The sequence below is a fragment of the Miscanthus floridulus genome, chromosome 3, assembly GCF_019320115.1.
Source record: "Miscanthus floridulus cultivar M001 chromosome 3, ASM1932011v1, whole genome shotgun sequence".
Classification (NCBI taxonomy): domain Eukaryota; kingdom Viridiplantae; phylum Streptophyta; class Magnoliopsida; order Poales; family Poaceae; genus Miscanthus; species Miscanthus floridulus.
In genome coordinates, this window is record NC_089582.1 from 95,777,006 (window position 1) to 95,797,334 (window position 20,329).

Here is a 20,329-nt window from a genome sequence, read left to right on the forward strand (position 1 = left end):
CCGATGAATTACAAATTGAGGGGGATCATAGGGATTCAAGCCATTACAAGCATATTAAACCAGTGATCATCTATCCAATGGTCCTCCTATCACAGCTGGTAGCTCCAAAGGCATAGTCCTATTTGCAAGCTGTGAGCAGCCGAGATAGATAGGGGGCAAGTGATGGAAGATGACATTGTTCCTTTGTTTGCAATGTGCCAACAACATAGCAAGACCATTCTCGAGAATAATTTCCATGGGACGTTGTCTGGTTTGGCTAAGTCCTAGAGTTGTGTGGTCACCGGCATGATTCTTTCTTGCCAGCCAAGGTGGATCTATAACGACCGAGCAACTGGGCGGCGGAACATGAGATGATCACAACATTCTGGTGATTGATCACAGAGCTCACAAGTGTTGATGTTGACCACCTCCTTCTAGAACAAGTTTGTCTTGCATTGAATACGCTCCTAGGGGAGTAGCCAACCAAAGTACTTTACCTGTGGCAAGGCATAGCTCTTCCAAATGAACTTGATGATCTCACTGCTCTCACCTGACATGGTGGATGCTCGATATATCTTGGTAGAGTCCAACTTGCAATCGTCCTCTTCAAAGCTGTAGGTTCGCTCATATGGTCGTTGCATTAGGGAGATCGAACCGATCAGGCATTCTATAATGTCCTTCTCCTAGATGGCATGAAGGGAGAGACAGTGAACTAGCATGCCATTGAGTCCTCCTTCGCAAACATCCTTGATTGTTGCCTCTTTCATTGTGTAGTGGCTGAACAAGATTGGGAACCATTTTTTGAGGGGTTCACCCTCGGACCAGACATCTCTCTAGAAGGAGGTGGATGCTCTGTCCCTAATGGAGACCTTTATGATGCAATGGTAGGCTAGCAGTAGGCTTCTGAAGGCATCCCAGTGATAGCCATCCACCACTCCATCACTCATTGCCAAGTAAATGTGCTGTCGTACCCAAGCAGATGAACTCGAGTCATGCAATCTATGGAGCAACTTGAGGAGTAGGCATGAGTTCTGGGTCACAAAGTTGCACACTCCAAGGCTGCCTTCTTCTTTTGGTCATTGGGCTTTCTCCTAGGCTACAAGGTAGCTAGCCCCTGTGGTCTTGCTGGTTCTAGACCATAATAAGGCCCTGCGCTTATTGTCCATGTGTGCTAGAACACCCAGAGGCAGCGGAATGGCCTGCATCAGGTAAGTGGCCAACTCATCCAAGTCTAATTTGATAAAATAAAGCCTACCCTAGTGGTTAAGTAGTGCAGCCTACCAGTCGGCCAGTCTTCGGTCTATCTTTGCTATGAGCATTGTGAAGTTAAAGAGAGTGAGCTGGACGTTGGACAAATGAAGCCCTAGGTAGACCCATGGGAAGGCTGCCTATTGACACTGAAGAATGTGGACTATGCGTTGCAGGCAGCATTCGGGGACATGCATAGGCACCAAGGTACTCGGTGAAGGTGATCCTATTGAGATTAGTGTCCCTTCTTGAGATCAGGGGAAAACAATCACTTCCCTTTTGATCACAATCCATGCCTATCATATCGTGTTATGCTTCCATGGCAAGTAACTAAGCCTAGAGACGGTCTTGTTCATCTTCGAGGGTTTCTACGATGTTGTCAGCATTGCCATTTATGGATTCTATGGTAGGGGTCGGAGGGTCACCCCAGCTATTATTGCCATTGTTGTGTTCAGGCATGGCCATGATGCACTCCCTAGATGGGTGATGGCACTTGCGGTGTTAGAGTCTGAGTCCCCATCGCTATAGAGGGAGACCTTTCAAGGAGCTCAGATACCAACAAGCCATCCAGATCAATTCTTGAGTTGGCATCATCATCCTCCATAGATCATGCCATGAAACTAGAGCTGTGGTCAGATCGAACATTGGCATCATTGTCTTCCATGGGATTGATCATGCCTGCAAAACTGGAGCAATGGTCGGATCAACCTTGCAAATGCATCTGCGAGGTGATCACCTATTAGTCGGTTGTCAGTGCGTTCTTGAGTCAGATGGAGAAGTCAAGGAAGTCACGTGGTAGATCTTTAGTGTTTGTGTCTAACCTCCAATGGAGATCTTATCACAAACTTGATGGCATCAATGATAAAAGTGTATCTACAATATTGTTGTACAAATCCAAAGTTCTATACACAGTATTTCTGATCTATAATCTATGAATATATGCTTGGTAATCATTTTTCTTGTACTTTGACACATCACAGAAGCAATTGTATCTGACTTATGCTATGAATCACAAATTCAAGCACCATCTTTACTCTGGCATGCTTACAAGGTTTAGAGTTCTATTGCCAACCTATAACAGAGATACATGTTTTTGAAGAAAAATATAAAGGGGATAGCAAGAGGGGAACTGGAAGAATGAAACTGGACTCAAGGGTATACATAACACGGGCATGAGAAAAATGCTTATACATGAGCTCAAGCTATATATGATGGTTACATGAAAAAATACAATATCATATAACATATATATCTCAAACATGAGACACCTACAACAGAAGGGTGAATCACCTCACTAGGATATTTTGGTTCAATATCATTATATTGTGGAGTTGAGTTCACCTGCACACGCATGCACGGTGCACATCTATCGTGGTATATCAGATGATGATATGAACTCTTGCTCCAAGCTGTAGCATCTTGTACTTGGTCGGCACATGCCGAGATCCACTATAGGAAATGACTGATCAATAATATCTCTAGCTCTTGAATATATCATCTGATGGGGATCTTTAATAGTTAGGCGTGGAACCCTGTATGACTTCAACCTTTTTGTTTTTATGGTCTGCAGTACCATCTCCACTTCCTTCATAGTAGGTCTCTCCTCACCTTTAAGCCTCAAACACATCTCTACAAGTGAGGCAACACTTGTAATCTCTTCCTCGGCTGCTTCTTCATGAACTTGAGCAGCAACTATTTCTATGATTGGCCTTGTCTTGAACTCAGAAAGAAAGTAATGGGATATACTTTGCATTGAACCTGACTCATTTGTAAAAATAGGTTCCCTTCTTAGGAGCATCTCCAATATCACAACGCCAAAACTGTATACGTCACTTTTTTCATTTAATTGTCCAGTTTGGTAGTACTCTGGATCTAAGTAACCTAATGTTCCTTGTACATGTGTAAAAATATGAGTTTGATCGATAGGAATCAATCTAGAAGCTCCAAAGTCAGAAACTTTAGCGGTGTAGTTTGCATCAAGGAGTATGTTAGATGACTTGACATCACGATGAAAGATTGCTACTGAAGCTGATGAGTGAAGATAACAAACGGCCGCAGCAGCTTCGGTAGCAATTCTTAAGCAATCATCCCAAGACAAAGCAAAAGCACGTTTTGAGCTAGAATGAAGAATTTGGAATAACGAACCATTAGGAACAAAGTCATATACTAGCAGCGGAACCTTGGTTTCAAGGCAGCAACCAAAAAGTTTCACGATATTTCGATGGTTTATCTATGAAAGAATGGCCACCTCATTGATGAATTCATTAATCTCACTTTGTTTGATTGTTGTTGACTTTTTTATAGCCACGACCCGTTGATCAGATAAGATACCTTTATAAACCATTCCATGTCCACCTTCACCAAGGATACGTGTGGGATCAAAGTTGTTTGTTGCCTTTTCTAGTTCTTCCAAAGAGAATATCTTTGTCTTTTTAGTTGCATTTTCATCTGATGATAATAACTGTTCAAGCAGAAGGCCTTGGTTCTCTCTGAAATACTTCCTTCTCACTTTCTTTTCGACATCTCTTCGCCATCTACGGACGAGAAGAATTGAACTGATGCCGATAAGTAGAATTCCGAAACTAACGGCAAACCCAATGGCAACACCTGCATGAGAAAATTATATACTCAGTTTTTTTTTGTTTCTCCACATCCATAAAAGAATTTATAATTGAGTAAGGACTCACCCATCTGGGGACTTATACGTCTTTTAACCTGAACACAATGCATCTTTCTGGTATCATACTCTGTTTTATCAGGGCACTCGGTGCAAATGTAGCTTCCTATAGTGTTATTGCATATTCTTCCTTTGCAGAGTTGCGGTGTGACTTTGCACTCGTCGATATCTGCAACCACGTTGAAGTGTGATGAGAGCTAGAGAATTCCATAAAATGATAATGCACGAACGGTGCTGACTGCTGAGTAACGTGCATGTGTAAATGAGAATCGAATTAACCTTGGCACCCATTTTGCTCATATGGATTTGAGAGAATTATGTATTTGGCACTAAAACAAATCGGTCTTTCATATTTGGCATTAGAAAATTTGAACTTCCTTATCTAGCATCGAGTTGAAATTTTCTTTCGTAAATGGCACTGCCGTCCATTTAGACCAGTAACGGTGTCAAGTGGTTAGCAAAATGACATAAATGCCCTTGATTGTAGCAAAAATCAATGGTGCTAAATAGGGAAAAAAATAAATAGAAAGGTTGTCAAATAAGAAAATCATAAATATCATAAATATACTTTGAACTAAAATATGAATTTTTGATAATTGAAGACTGCAAATAAATAATTAATAAATTTCAAATTAGTAATAGTAGGTACAGATATAGGAGTAGCACGCGCTCGTACGTGCCAGTAGTGTCCTAGCTCAGCTCAGCTCCTTCCTTCCACTCCACGGCTGGGGAGCCACACCACACGCTCACTCTCCAGTCTCCAAGCTCACCACCCGCCATTGCTAGCTTCTCTAGCTGAGACGCATGCACAAACCGAGCGCAAGCCATGCCACGCCCAGTTTAAAGTAAGGCAGCCGCCGCCTAGCTCGTCATCAGCGCCAATTAAGGATCCAGGAAGACAAACCACCGTATTACATACCGTCATCATCCGCAGCAGCGAGCACTGCCGAAGAATTCCTGCGCCGGCGGCTGCGAGATCCAAGCCAGCGGCATCAACTACCGCATCACTGTCTCCAGCCGACCACACCCTCCTCTCAAGGTCTGGAGCAGGTCAGACGACGACGTCCATGTCCAAGACCACCAAGACCACCAGGACCACCACCACCACCACACCGTCCGCCATGTGCTCAGGGACGTCTCCTGCCGCGCGCGCCCCGGCGAGCTGTTCGCCATCGTTGGCCCCAGCGGCGCCCGCAAGTCCACCCTGCTCGAGATCCTCGCTGGCCGCCTCTCCCCGTCCCCGCAGCACGACCTCCTCCACCTCGACGGCGCCGCCGCCCACAGCGCCGACCTCCGCCGCGTCTCTGGCTACGTCACCCAATAGAACGTACTCTTCCCGCTGCTCACCGTGCGCGAGACGCTGCTCTTCAGTGTGCGCCGGTACGCCAACTCGCGGGCGCGTGAGGTCGCGGTGCTGTCCTAGCGCTTCTTCAAGAACGTGGCGCGGACGCGGCAGGTCTTCGCGTGCCGCACCGTGTGCATGCTGGTGGCGGGGCTTGCGCTGGGCTCCATCTTCTACGACCTCGGCGAGGACAAGGTGGCGGAGCGCGTGGGCCTCTTCGCCTTCCTGCTCACCTTCCTCCTGTCGTCCACCACGGAGGCGCTGCCCATCTTCCTGCAGGAGCGCGACATCCTGGCCAAGGAGACGTCATCGGGGGCGTACCGGGTGTCGTCGTACGCGGTGGCCAACGCAGTGGTGTTCCTGCCCTTCCAGCTGGCGCTGGCCGTCATGTTCGCGGCGCCCGTGTACTGGCTGTCGGGTCTCCGTCGCACGGCAACGGCGTTCGGCTACTTCCTGCTGGTGATATGGCTGATCCCATACACGGCGAACTCGGTGGTGGTGTGCTTCGTGGCGGCGGCGCCGGACTTCGTGGTGGGGAACGCGGCGATCCAGGGAGTGATGGGCTCCTTCTTCCTCTTCTCGGGCTACTTCATCGCGCGGTCGGCGATGCCGGCGTGCTGGGTGTTCATGCACTACCTATTGCTGTTCAAGTGGCCGTTCGAGGCGCTACTGGTGAATGAGTTCGCCGGCGGCGGGAGGTGCGTGGTGCGGGCGCTGGGCCAGTGTGTGGCGACTGGGGACGAGGTGCTGCGGCGCGAGGGGCTCGGGGAAGAGTGCAGGTGGCCGCGCCTCCGCGAGCTCCTGGGCAGGAGACGAGCCGCCGGCCACGAGCGAGTATAGACGGGCATTTTGGTACTTCCGAAAGAAACATGACAGGGTCAACGCAGTCAACTAACGGATGGACGCACTAAATGGACGGTAGTGCCATTTACAGAAGAAAATTTTAACTCGATGTCAAATAAGAAAGTTCAAAAATTTTAGTGCTAAATAAAGAAGACTGATTTGTTGCAGTGCCAAATACATAATTGCCCCTATGGATTTCCGTAGTAGCCATTCATGCACTTGCATCGATAGCCAATATGACGGTGGCTCTTGTCAGCACCAGTTTCGTTGACGCTCAAGCATGAACTGTTATCACTAACACATGCATAGGTCGACGCATTTCTCTGTGCCTCTTGGCAAGTAAGATTGGCGACAACCCAATTAAGAGCAAGGTCAGAGCTCTTTGTACTGAAGAAGAGACCATCCTTACGGCCAGCTAGTAAAGAAACGTAGCATTTTAGGGGTTTGATGTGCACAAACCCGTCTGTAATATTTATATGGGACAGGTAGTGATTCATGTCAAACACAAGGGTGGAGGACGTGGTGCAGCGGAGTTGAAACTGACGCCGTGCAGAGCATCCTGGTTCCAGGCCAAATGGAAATGGGACATCGATGTTTCCACATTTCCGGCGGCAGTTCACCTTTTGTGGAACCGGATTGTACCCTGTTGTCATATGTGAAAATTTAAAACTTTAATGACCATTATTAATTGAATTAAAAAGCAACGACAACAGTTAAATATATTTACCTTGGGATGAATCACGTTTGAAACCATCGGGTACATGCGGATGGCCAACATAACCATCATCACAGCGAGACGAATGAGGGAAGAATACCTCACTGGTGTAGCTGTGGTTGCTTAAACGTGCATGAATATCGTCCAAGGCATGGGTGCATGATGGTTGACCCTCATCAACACCCCACCACCTAAGGAACAGCCTTGAGGGCTGCTGCTCGCAGGTGAGCTCAAAGCAGGGATCCTTGAAGCACCCGGCACCAATGCCAAAAGGGTAGTCGAAGGTAATGTTGCCACATTTCTTGGGACAACCGGCGAGCGACGACGCAGCCGTGGGAGCAAGTAATATTAGGAGCAGATAGACTAGCACTGCCGCATCAAGATGAACGGCGGCGTCCATTGCCACTAGCAGCGAGCAGCAACACGCACTGAGGAATGTGACTGTTGTATCAGTTTGTTCGATGGATCCGCTGGGTGCATGTTGTGAATTATATATATAGTATATGATCCTATCCATCATGGAAGACATGTGTAACATGTGACCGGCAATCCGGCATCAAGGGCTGTACACGTTTAGACGGGAGAGGTAGGCCGGGCGGTGCCGCGTGTGCGGGGTGTACACACGTCGTACGGTGTGTGCATGGCTGCATGGGCCTGCATCTGCTCGTACATGCTCGTGGGCAGTCAGTGTCTACCTGTGCATCTAATGGAAACGTCAAGTCCTTTTCAATCTTTGACTAAGTCATACGACGACGACGTACGGAGAATGGGACCCTGCAATTGTCGCTTGGTATATGTACTCAGTGACCTTAGTTTCATCACGAAGAAATCGTTGTCATCTATGAGGTCCCTGTGATTGGAAGAGCCCGCCTAGGGTAGTCCGATCCGGGGCCATGCAATTTCCGGTCAGTACCTAGTCTTAGTCTCCACGTGACCAATTCTCGAATTTTTGTGGTCCTAATCCTCATGATAACACATATGTTTCCTGGAAATGGAGAGGCATCTTTGCTGGCTTGGTACTAAACATGTACCTCCTATGTTTGTTGTGCTGCTCGCGAACTTCTCATGGTTACTTTCAAGGTGTTGGGGGAGAATTTGTTCCTCGTACCACTCCAGTGTCTGGGGGATTGGACAAGGATCATGGATGGAGGTCCGTGGCTTTCCCGTGGAGCACCTATGGTTTTGGAGGAATACGATGGCTTCTCGAATGTGAAGGGCTACAAGCTCAATAAAATTCCGGTTTGGGCTCGTATCCAGGGGATTCCAGAGGGCTTGATGAAGAAGAAGGAGCTGGCGGAGAAGGTGGCAAGGAAGGTCGGTGAACCACCGATCACGGGGATTGTGGATGAAGGGCGCAAAAACCTGGCCTCTTATCTCCGGGCTCGGGTTTTCCTCGACTTGGAGAAGCCGCTGGTGAGGGTAGTTCCTATTACGATCAAGGAAAGTAAGAGGTATTTGGTGCAATATGAGAAGCTCCCTGTGTTTTGCTTTGTGTGTGGTCTGATGGGCCATGAACTGACAGAGTGCGGCGATGGTGTGCATGAGATCAATAATTGTTAGTGGGGGGGATTGGCTGTTGGTGAAGTTTGGGAGTAATAATTTGGGAAGAGGGGCTGGTCGTGGGAGTGGCTCTAGAGGAGGTTTTGGGAGCCGAGGTAGGGGAAGAGGTAGAGGGCCAGGCCCTACTAACGATGATAGGGAAGACATGGACTATGCGGAGCAGAATAAAAATCTCATGCTTGTAGGTACGTCGGATGCAGCTGGGGTGGAAGCTCAGAGAAGGTGCAGGAGAAGAAGAGGCAAAGGAAGGAGGGAATGGAGGGGGGTGGCGAAACAACTTTCTTTAACGGTGTCCTCCCTCGAGGAGGGTCGCTGAGAGCAATGAAACTCGTAGCTTGGAACTATCGTTTGTTGAACTCAACCAGGGCAGTTCGCTCGCTTCTGGAGGTCCGGAGGCGAAGAAACCCGGATGTGTGTTTACTGTCTGAGACACATCTGGATACAGCTAAGGCAGAATAAGTGCGACGGAGGGCAGGCTTTGATCATATGCTCGTTCATGAGAGTGATGGTCGGAGTGGTGGTTTCTTGATGAGCAAGGCATCTCTAAGAATTTTATCAATGTTGTCATTGATAATGGTGAACCCAATTGGAGATTTACAGGGCTGTATGGTGAGCCGGAGTGGAGTCAAAAGAGTGTCACTTGGGATGATCTTCGTTCCATCCGTGGAGATGGGAGTATCCCCTGGTTGGTGATGGGGGATTTCAATGAAATTTTGTTCGGCGTTCACTTCTACTCGGCGCTCACTTCGCTGTCGATCAGTTGGTTGGGCTGCTCGGTACTTGATTCTTTGTCACCTGATCGGATTGTCTGTCGCTTCATCATCAGTTACACTGGGGGCTCTCCAGCTAAGCTGGGGACATCGTCTGTGGATTCGCCTGTTGGCTTACTACATTTTGCCAATGCTGCATGTTATGTGTGATATCAAGGTGTTCCATGTGTCCAGATTAGGGTGCTGATCCTGGGCAGCACGTCAGGGGCTTTGATAAGTATATCTATCATAGCAATCTAGTGCTAAGCACTTTCCGTTTTCTCCACGTTTTACTGCTCGATATTATCAAGTTTTCCTCCATATGCCTAGTGCTAAGTACGGGGACTTCATCCTTTACACTTAATTCTTTGATCCTGCTACAAGATGTTTCTCTATCTTACAGCAGGCTCGGGGACTAAGTGTGTATATTTTACCTTACGGTGAATGTACTGTTTTTTCTTCTTACTGGTTTTTCAGCTAAGCTGGGGACTAGCTATGTGCTCGGCTAAGCTGGGAATTGGTTGTTTTAACTAAGCGATCGTTGAAATTCTTTGATCCTGACACTTGGTGTCTTCTTCACCTACTGTCAGGCTCAGGGACTACAATGTATACATTGCACCTTGTGGCGCATGTATCAATACTAACATCCTCTTTGACTAAGTCATGGATGATGAACATATGACTTCGCCAACGAAGCCTAAGTGTGTACACTTCACCTAAGGTCCATGTCTCCGGCAAGCTCCGCCGCTATTTTCTTCGCCGATCAACTGGTCGGACCATTAGGTTCATGACCTTCATCGCCAACCAGCTGTTGGATTGTTCGGCGCTCACTTCTACTTGGTGCTCACTTCATTGCCGACCAGTTCGTTAGGTTGCTCGGTGCTTGATTCTTCGCCAACCAACTGGTCGGGTTGTCCGTCGCTTCATCGTCAGCTATGTTGGGGGCTCACCAGCTAAGCTGGGGACTCCTCGAAGTTTGGATTGTTCATCGCTTCATCGCCAGCTAAGCTAGGAGCTCCTCGATGTTTGGATTGTTCATCGCTTTGTCACCAGCTAAGCTAGGGACTCAGCGTTCGGATTTTTTGTGCAAGAGTCATCGGCTAAGCTGGGGACTCCCTTGGCGGTCGGATCTCGCTACGTCTCATAGGTGTGCTATCAAGTTGCTCCATGCTATTTGGATCAGGGTGCTGATCTTGGGCAGCACGTTTGGGTCTTGATACACACATGTCAGATGATGTCGGCAAGCTTTCAAACTTATTTTCTTTGAGCCTGCTACAAGATTCATTCTTCATCTTCCAGTGCTCGGGGACTAAGTGGCTACACTTCACCTGATGGTAAATGCATTACTTATTTCCTGATTTACCCTCCTTATTGACTTAGTCACGGATGATAACATCTGACCTCGCAAACAGAGTCTAAGTGGCTACACTTCATCTGAGGTGAATAATTTTTAAAATTAATCTTGAGCCCCTTATATCCTTTTGGTGAGCCTTACTTGGCTAAGTCCGAGGTCTCCTAACCAGTTAAACTGGTCGGCTTCGACTTCCATCGCTCGGATCACCAGTTAAACTGGTCGGCTTCACATCAAACTGCTCGGACTTGTTCAAGACTGTGTTGTGGGGGATATTCCCCCTGATACCCATAAGACAAGACATGGGCCGCACCATCAAAGGTAGCCCAGCCCATAAGATCAAGGCATGCACCACAAGGCTACAAGAAGATGTGATTTATTATATAATACCAAATAGGATATTTTCCTTGTAACCCTACCCCTCCAGAGTATATATGGAGAGGCAGGGGTCCCCTAGATGAGATATATCGAATCTGATATTCAATACAATCCACCGAAGACACAGGACGTAGGGTATTACGTCGATCAGATGGCCTAAACATGTCTAAATCGCTTGTCTCTGCGCTTGTGTTGCCATCCGGCTCCTATTATGCATACCTCCACCGATTCATCTACTACTATGGGCATACCCCTCGATAGACTGTCGACCAGATTTCATCGACAGAGAAGGAGGGAGGGAGGCCAAGAACCCAATGATAGCTACAAGCGTTCCATGATGTGTTGTCAGATTGTGAGCTAGTAGATAGGGGGTACATTGGTGACCTCTTCACTTGGCGTAGAGGAAATATTCGGGAATGACTGAATAGGGCTGTTACAAACTCCCTATGGTCAGACCTACACCCTTTGCAACCTTAATTAACAGCGAGATGACACGGTCTGATCACTGGCCAATTATGATGGACTTGTCTTATCTTGCTGATCGTCATGGAGGAAGGGATAGAAAGAAATGGTTTGAAGCTCGATGGCTACAAGAAGATACCATTGAGGAAATGATAAGAGCAGCATGGGCTAGAGCCTCAGCTAGAGGCGAGGGGACATCATTCAGAGATAAAGGTGAGGGAGGTTCATGAAGATTTGCACAAATGGGATAAAGAAGTTCTAAAAAATCTAGTGAAATGTATGTATGATCTTAAAAGGGACCTGGAGAGATTGCGGAGGGGGCTGGTGACTGAAGCAAACATGGCTTCCCAAAAAGAAATCATGGTTCGCTTGGAACTTATGTTAGAGCAGGAGGAAATTTATTAGACCCAGCGAGCAAAAGCAAACTGGCTGAGAAGTGGCGACCGTAACACCAGTTTCTTTCATAATTATGCCATATTACTAAGGAAGATCAGGAATAGAGCATGACTTCCTTTGTAACTAGATCCTACTTGACCTATATTCGGGGAGTGGACTACAAAGGACTCAACGAGAGTGTCACACTCGTGATCTACCATATGGCCCAGAATATAGGGTGTATCCATAGGTAAACAACGTATAAGCACCACGCTTATACAATGTCGACCACTCACCCCATGTACTTTAGAGCGATCGCTATACGAACTTATGCTTAACATAAAGACAATCTAGCTATACTAAGCATATAATCAAAGTAAGCTATGAACATGATAACTAGGAACATGAATAATATTAAGAATAATGTCATCACAAATGTAGCAAACATATAGAATATGAAAGATACAAGAGAGGATACAAGGAGCTATACCAAGCCACGCTCTTGACAAGATCAGGAATCCAAGCGAAGCTTGCCTCCCTCTAAATCTAACCTAACGAGCTATGCCCTAAATATGGTGGAGCTTTGAGGTTCTTCTCTTCTGATTAGGGTTTTATCTCTTGAATGAATGAGGAATCTCTCCTGGGGTGGTAAGGGCTGGTATATTTCGGTGGAACAATCAATCCTGAGCCCTCGGATCAAACTGACTTAAAAGAACGGCGTACATGCAATTCTTAAGGCAGTGGAGAACCGATGTCACAAAGTGAGGCTGACATGTGGGCCCCCTAGGCTAGCCAGACTATAGGTGGGGCCGGCCTGCTTCGGTGGTTTGCCTTTTGGTGTCTTCTAGAGTCTTCTGGTGCAGGTTTCATCGCAGATAAGTGCGATTAATTCTGACATTTGGTTCCACCTTGACGGTTTTCTGGATAAACCCTGCTGAAAACACAGATTCACCAAAACTAATGGAATTTATTAGTTTAAACCCCTAAACCTATGTTGGTGATCATATTCATGCATTTATTCAAGTTATATTGACGGTTTATGATGGTTGTTAACTACCGTCAACACACGTTATGGCAACAATCTGGTTACATTAGTGGAGCTTATTAATGCAGTGACTAAGGCATGGGATGAAGAATTATTAAATGACCTATTCTGGCATGTGGATATCCACTGAATCCTACAAATCCTGCTCAGGTCAGGTACGGAGGATGTAGTAGCGTGACACTACAATAGGAATGGTTTCTTTGTTCATTCAACTTACCACTATCAAGCTAGTGTAGTCAGAGAAGAGGAGGTTTGGGCGAATTTGTGGAAGCTTAATCTCTCGGCTAAGATAAAAATCTTTGGTTGGCAAGTGCTGCATGGGTTGGTGCCATGTAGAGGCATCCTTGCGAACAGGCATATCGTAAATTCTAGGACATGCCCAGCCTGTAATGAAGCTTGTGAGGATATCAAGCACCTTTTGTTCATGTGTAAGCGTGCACATGAAATTTGGCAGACGATTGGAGTGTGGCAGGAGATTGAGAATGAGGTAGCAGTGAACCAGTCGGGCTCTATTGTTGTGGCTGAACTGATCAACGGATCGAGACCTCTTGATTTTCTAAATCATTTGGGCTTGGCCGAATTGATCTTAATAGGGTGTTGGTTCATATGGTGGGAGAGACGAAAGTTAGTGCATGGTGAAGTCATCCAATCCCAAGTGAGAGCTGCTTTATCCATTGCTACCTTCACAACAAATTATCAAAGAGCTTTGAAGAAGACTGTGAAGCGTGCCAAGGATTCGAAAAAACCTCCAGAAGGAATTTTGTTACTGAATATTGATGCAAGCTACAAACCTGAAAGAGGTGAAGGAGGTACAAGGGGTCTTGAGAGATGCAAATGGCGCGTTTATAGTAGCAGCTTATATAATTACATTGAGCACGTGGTGGATGCTCCAACAACCGAGGTTCACGCTCTCAGAGAGGGGTTGCTTCTAGCCCAACATATAGGATGTAGCCGTATCATCATCCAGTCGGACTGTTTGGAGGTGGTAGAAACAATGAAGCAAGGTGGATTCTCAGCAACAGCTGGTGTGCCAATATATGATGAATGTAATATGCGTTGGCAGGATTTTTCTTCAATTTCTATTGAGCATTGTAATAGAGAATTAATAGAGTAGCGCATAATCTGGCTAGTTTAGGTGTTTAGTCAAAGCATGCTTGTATTTGGGTCGATGAACCCCCTAACTTCATTCTTGAAGCCCTGGTGAATGATGTAACCTTATTCAAAAATCAATAAAGAGCGTCAGGTGGCTTCCATCAAAAAAAGTGTGCACATCGGGGAAAGATAGATTAATTTGTCAGGCTAGCGCCTCGACGTCCGGACAGGCCTTATGTTTGGACGCCCATGCCTGTTGCAGCTGCCCACAACCCCACGTAGGCATGCTGTTGCACCCGCCTGCATGCTTGCGCTTGCTTCATGTGGGGGTCACGCTGCTCCATTTCCACACCTATGCGCGCCCACGCGGGGCGCATCTCGATCTGTGTTCGCACCGTTTCCCACACATGTCGCTCGAATGCGCCCCCTCCACACCCACACGCATGCAGGCAAGCCCAGCAGCTGCGATCGGCGGCTGTGCAGATGGATCCCACTACAACATGTGCAATACCAGATCTACTTTTACAATATTTAGATGAAACACTTGCAGCATACATCCAAAACAGTTGAAGGAGAACATGTGTGTAGCCATTGCAAAACATATGCAATATCCAGATGAAACACTTGTAACATATATGTGAAACATATGCAATATCCGGATCAAACACTTGTAACATATGTGTGAAACATATGTAACACGTAGAAAAAACACTTGCAACATACGTATGAAACTGTTGAAACATTTGGAATAATACACTTGTAACATACATGTATAGCCATGGCAACATATGCAACATCCACATGAAACACTTGCAACATGAATATGAAACACTTGACACATACGCTTGCAACATGAGCTTTCAGCGCAACATCTTCTTGATGCATGGGCGAATCAAGGCTCATCGACACGGAGCTCGACGCCGGCAAGAAACTTGATGCCATAGAGGTCGCCAGCGCGAAGCTCATCGGCGGCACAGAGCTCGTTGGCAACATGTGGCTTGCCTGTGATAGTGCACGCAGATCTTAGCTTTGACGCGTAGATGTCGGTGGCATGGAGCTTGCCGGCAACACGGGGCTCTCTGGTGGTAACGCGTGTGGTGCTGAGCGGTGGCACGGAGCTTGCCGGCAGCGCACAGAGGGCAGGTGGGGTGCAGCCATGACGCATGGGGTGGGTGGCTGCGTGAGTTCGAGACAAGGAGGAGATGCACAAGCTCCATGACATCCTTCCTCTCCCCTGTTGCTTTGAATTGAGAGATGGAGGAGAGAGAGAGGCAAGATGGAACCAGAGAGGATAAGTCTAAGTAGCCACCTAAGTACCTGACGGTTGTATCTGATATTTGTGCGGTGGGTACAATACGTAGACAACGTGAGGCCCCATAGCGTCTGGCGTTTGGATGCGGACGGACGTCCGTGGTGGAGCATTACCGTATATTAACTGCACATGAAGTATCAAAATATAATATGGTTTTTGTGATTTTATAATATTTTGTCTGTCAAAATCTATTCCTCGGATCCCTAGGCCATCACCATGAAATCCGTCAGATTTATGCCATGATAGTGGAGTTGACATAGTATATTCTATAGTTTGTTCTATTTGGTTGTTGCTCCATCGATATCAATATAGTGAATCGAAGATTTTTTGGCTAGAAGACAAGAAAAAATCGATGACTCGACCAGGTAAGGACTATGGTGAGACAACATATTGAGATTGTATGGCATAAAGTGTAACAAGGAAGGTGTGCCACAAAGATCAGAAGTCATTAGATGGTTATATATCACCACGAAAAAATTAATGTCTGGTTTTCATAACTCTTGTGCATGTGTGTAATTATTCACCCCGCGTACAAGGTCACTGTAGTTTCATTGTTTTTTTATCACCACGAAAAATCTAGTTGTAATGATGAATGAGTTCAATATTACTATTTTCTGTACTTGTAGTATTTGTATTGGATTATTTATTTAACCTTTCCCTATATGTTTGATACAAAATGTTACATCTTGATTTATACAAGAAATGTAGTATAGCAGTTTTAGGGGCTTAAGCATTTCTACCCCTGTTTTTAAGCGAAATGGTGATTTTGCCCTCGTTTTTTTAACTTTGTGATTTTACCCCCTACGATTTCAAAACGAACGGAGAATTTACCCCTGATCTGTGAAGTCTCTCTAACGGTGTTAACTTTTAGACAAAAGGACAACTTTGCCCATGTGTTTTGACTCCTGTTTTATTTTGATATTAGGGGTTTTACCCCTATTTTCAGATCAACAAGTTGACAGTTTCGATATAGTTCTTTTTAGAAAAATTCGACAGCGTTTCAACTAACAATCCATATAAACAGAATTTAATATCACACATATTGCATTAATGGTAACAATCCAGGTCCATATAACATGCAATATTAGATGCCAACATGCAGGGACATGTCAAACACCAACAATCCAACATATAGGTCGATCTAAATGACATGCCAAACAAAGTAGGAGTTCCTTAGGCAACTAGTAGTGAGCTACATATCAAGCATTGAAACCTAACAAAGTAGCAAGCCTCCCAGAAGTTCCTTCTCTTCTCCTCCTTTCTCTTCCCCTTCCCCTTCCTGAAGGACTTGCACTTTATATGAAAAAGAACAAAACTATGTCAGTAAAGTTAGATATGCTAAATATTTCTTCATTGTATCATTACAGCAGTTCCGTTTAGCCATTCTCATACATCAGGATGTATTCTTTGTTGCCATGCAAACTCTTGAAATGAAGCTCTACCTACAGTTATTTGGGAGTGGAAGGATGTTGGGCTATGCTAGGACAACATAACTATTGTAGAGTTGACATACAGCTATGAAGTTGCACAATTTAGTGAGAGCAATGTCATTACACTTACCATCACTAATGTGATCAGGTCGCATCAGGAGACTCAAAAAACTAAATTGCTATAATGTAACCATGGTCTCTGTAGTGTTCAAGATGCTATTTGTATTATTCTCTGCTAACGATAACTTAGTTCAACTTTAAAATCATCATAATAACTCTAATCTCGTAGCTCAACTGCTAAACCTTTTTGCAGTAATTGTAAACACATGGTAAGCTAGTGAATTCAAAGGAGGGCGCGGCTAAGCCGTGCCAACCTTTTCTAGTTCTCTAGTGCATTGAAGCCTGGCCAAATCAAGGCATGTGCCGTGGGGAGAGGAGGAGGTGGAGGCCGACCCATGGGGAGAGGTTGGGGTGGAGGGCAAGGCCCCTCGCCACGCACGCCATGGGCGTGAGCAGTGGGAACGGTCGGCGATGGACTCCTCCTAGCCTGGGGTATGACCGGGGGGAGGGGAACAGCGATGGGGAGGGGTAGCGCCGCCGCTGGGAAGAGCTCACCACCGGGAGCCATGTCACCCACCCAAACCCTAGGTCAAGATGGTGCCTGACGCATGGAGGTGGGAGGGGTAGTGCCGCTGCCGGGAAGAGCTCACTGATGGGAGCCACGTCGCCCGCCCAAACCCTAGGTCACGATGGTGCCCAACACTACCAGGCTGGTGATAATTCCTAACAGCCACTAAAATTCGTGACGGCTTTGATAAAACCGACAGGAATAAAGAGAACTCCTGTCGGTCTTGAAAAATCGATAGGAAACATCGGTAGAATTCTTATCAAATTTATAAAACCCTTATGAATTAGATGTGACCGTCAAGAAAGCGTTCTTGTTCCTGATGGTTAAAAGAAACCGACAGGAATCGTTCCGGCATCCAAAAGAGCAAAAAACACCCTACCCTCCCGCCATCTTCTCACGCCCTGAGCGATGCTTGGCGCCAAGAAATCCAGCGTAGTTTTGTGGGTCCACCCAAAGGGTTGCAATATCATATAAAAGAAAACCCCAAAACCCTAAGGCCCAATCCCTCCTCCCTCTGGCCACCGCCACTCACCTAGGGCGGCCCGAGACCCACGTCCTGCGAGACCGTCTGCGGCTCTGCACGGTGTTACCTTCCCCTATCCCGCATTGGTGCTCACCAGAATATTTAAAGAAGTGCCGCCTTGCTCAAGAGTCACGGGACCGGCCAGATTTTTCTCAAAATAGGGGTGGGCCTCGACCATATGGTCAAACCAAGCAATATTTGGTAAGTTCTTATGCTGAGCTGATTTCTGCATGTTGATGTGTCGCTGCTGTGTTATACAATTTTCTAATTAGATCTTTGTAATGTAGGCAAAGACTTATGGCCTAGAAGTTGGCACTGACATGAATACTTTTTGCTCCATGAAGTCGGGTGTCAAAAATTGTTATAGCAATGAAAAGAGTGGTCCAATTCCAAGCCAAAAGGCCCAACAACATGTTGTAAGTTCTGCAAATATTTTTAAGTATCAAATGTCTTGTACCATGACATGAATGGTAAATTGATTGCCTTTTTCATTAGGATGATTACTTTATAGCTCTTGAGGCCGAGCACCTAGATGATTTTGAGTAGCGTGAGAGTGAAGCACAGCTTGATCCTGGTGTGCTGTACAAAAGTAGTGGGCATGGCTTAGCTCATGGCCATGTGCCAATAGCAAATGTTGCTATAAGGAAAAGTCACATGAAAGGAATTGCTAGGAGGACAGATACAACAAGTCAAGCCAATTCAAGGTCTTATCAATATCTTGTGAGAAGGAATGCACAATTGGAGCAGAACTCTCTGAGAGACTCTCACATTGGACTTATCCTAAGAAAACATATGAAGGTATTTTATTGAATTTGAGATATATTGTATGGACTTAAACACTTGGTTGAAAATGTTATCTAATCGTCATGTGTTTTAGTTTCTATATGACAAGATGAACATGGAAGTACCAGTAGAAATTGGAGACATTTTGTAGGCAGCCAATGCAAATGCTTCTATGCTACCAATTGAGCAGGTCCACACCTTACCATGCATTTGTTCGATATTTTTTTGTATACATGATGCAACTATGACCTTACCAATCATAGTACTCAACTGTTTAAAGGCCAAAATCAGGAACACCAACATCTAGTATTGTTGTTTGCTGCTAATGAGTTTCCAGCTTGCTGTTGTATGTCTTCATGTGGTGTGATCTGCTAGTTTGATACGTCTTGTTACATCTATTAATTTGCAGCAAATGAGTTTCTGGCTAGCTCTTGTATACATGATGCAAATGTGTCCATTTGCTGCATGCAATTTTCTTATTTGAGCAGATTTGTGGTCTTATAATTGTTCAAATAGATAGCCAAATTATTTTAGGCTATTTAAATTCCATCTCCTTAAGGCCTTGAGTTGTGATGTGCTATCTTTAGTGTTAGAATCACTCACCATTGTAAGTTCATCTTCTTGCAGGGTACTGAGTCATCCCATGCTGGGAATGTCATGCCTGGTTGTCATGAGACCAATGGCATCGAAGACAATGAAGGCAACACTAACATGGAATGAGATGAAGAGTTAATGAAGGTCTCTTTTGTGCAGTGACACTTGACTACAGCTTTTGTGAAGCTTTTGTGCAGTGACTGACTGCTGCTTTGAACTCTATATATGTGCTTCTGACCCCTATGTATGTGGGAGATAGACTTGTTGTGTAGGTGGCATGCACCTTTGAACTCTATATATGTAGGAGCTGAACTTGTTGTGTAGTTGAATCAACTAGTATGAACCTAAAATTGTGAACAAGTCTGCAGTGTATTGTATTTGTTGAACTTGTGAACAAGTCTGCAATAAAATATGCTATTAAATTCATCTTTGTGATGACTAATGCAGTAAGTTAGCAATGCAATGGGCTATTAAATTTATCTCTATAATGTCTAATGCATGTGTAGAAACTAAGTAGCTAATTCTTGACGGTATGGCGACAGGAAATAATTAAGAAATTCTGTTGGTGGTTCTTTCCTAACGGTTTTTCGATTGGAATAAACATTGAGTCCCTGTCGGCGGTCGTTTTTCCCTGACGGCTGTACGACAGGAATCCAACGTAAATTCCTATCGGTCGTGAATTCCTGTCGGTCTTGAATTCCTGACGGGAGTTCCTATCGGATGAACTGACAGCGAATATCTTTGACCGATCAACTTAGAACCGTCAGGAATTTACCGAGAGGAAAACTTTCCTGACGGCTGACCGTCAGGAATTGTGGGTTTTTCCTGTCGAGACGTTCCTAACGTCGTGTTCCTATCGGCTGGGCGACGAGAAACTTATTCCTAACAGTATTTGGCTCATTCCTGGCGGTACTCAGCCGTCAGGAATTCTCCTTAGCCTGGTAGTGCGACGCGTTTTCCTCCTCCCATGCGCCAGTTTGAACCATTGAGGAATAATGAGACTTCAGGGGTATATTTGTCTTTCTTGCCTACGTTCCTTTTCTTTTTTTTTCTTTTTTTGCCATTTAATCCCACGAGTCCAAACGGTGCTACAAGTAGGGGCAAACGGCTGCTTCGTTTAACAAAAGCGAGGGTAAAATCACAAAATTAAAAAAGAAGGGGCAAAATCACCACTGAGCTTTGGAGTAGGGAAAAAACACCAAATTCCCCAATTTTTACTCCTGGAGAGTCAAAGAGATTATTA

The 20,329-nt window shown here is 45.6% G+C and overlaps 3 pseudogenes; 2 read left to right on the top strand and 1 right to left on the bottom strand.

Moving 5' to 3' along the window:
• Window positions 1–2,593: 2,593 nt before the first annotated feature.
• On the bottom strand, window positions 2,594–7,242 carry LOC136544083 (wall-associated receptor kinase 5-like; annotated as a pseudogene).
• Window positions 4,731–6,086, top strand: LOC136542903 (ABC transporter G family member 5-like; annotated as a pseudogene).
• A 10,787-nt stretch (window positions 7,243–18,029) lies between the features above and the next one.
• Window positions 18,030–19,212, top strand: LOC136541930 (uncharacterized; annotated as a pseudogene).
• The last annotated feature ends 1,117 nt before the right edge of the window (window positions 19,213–20,329 follow it).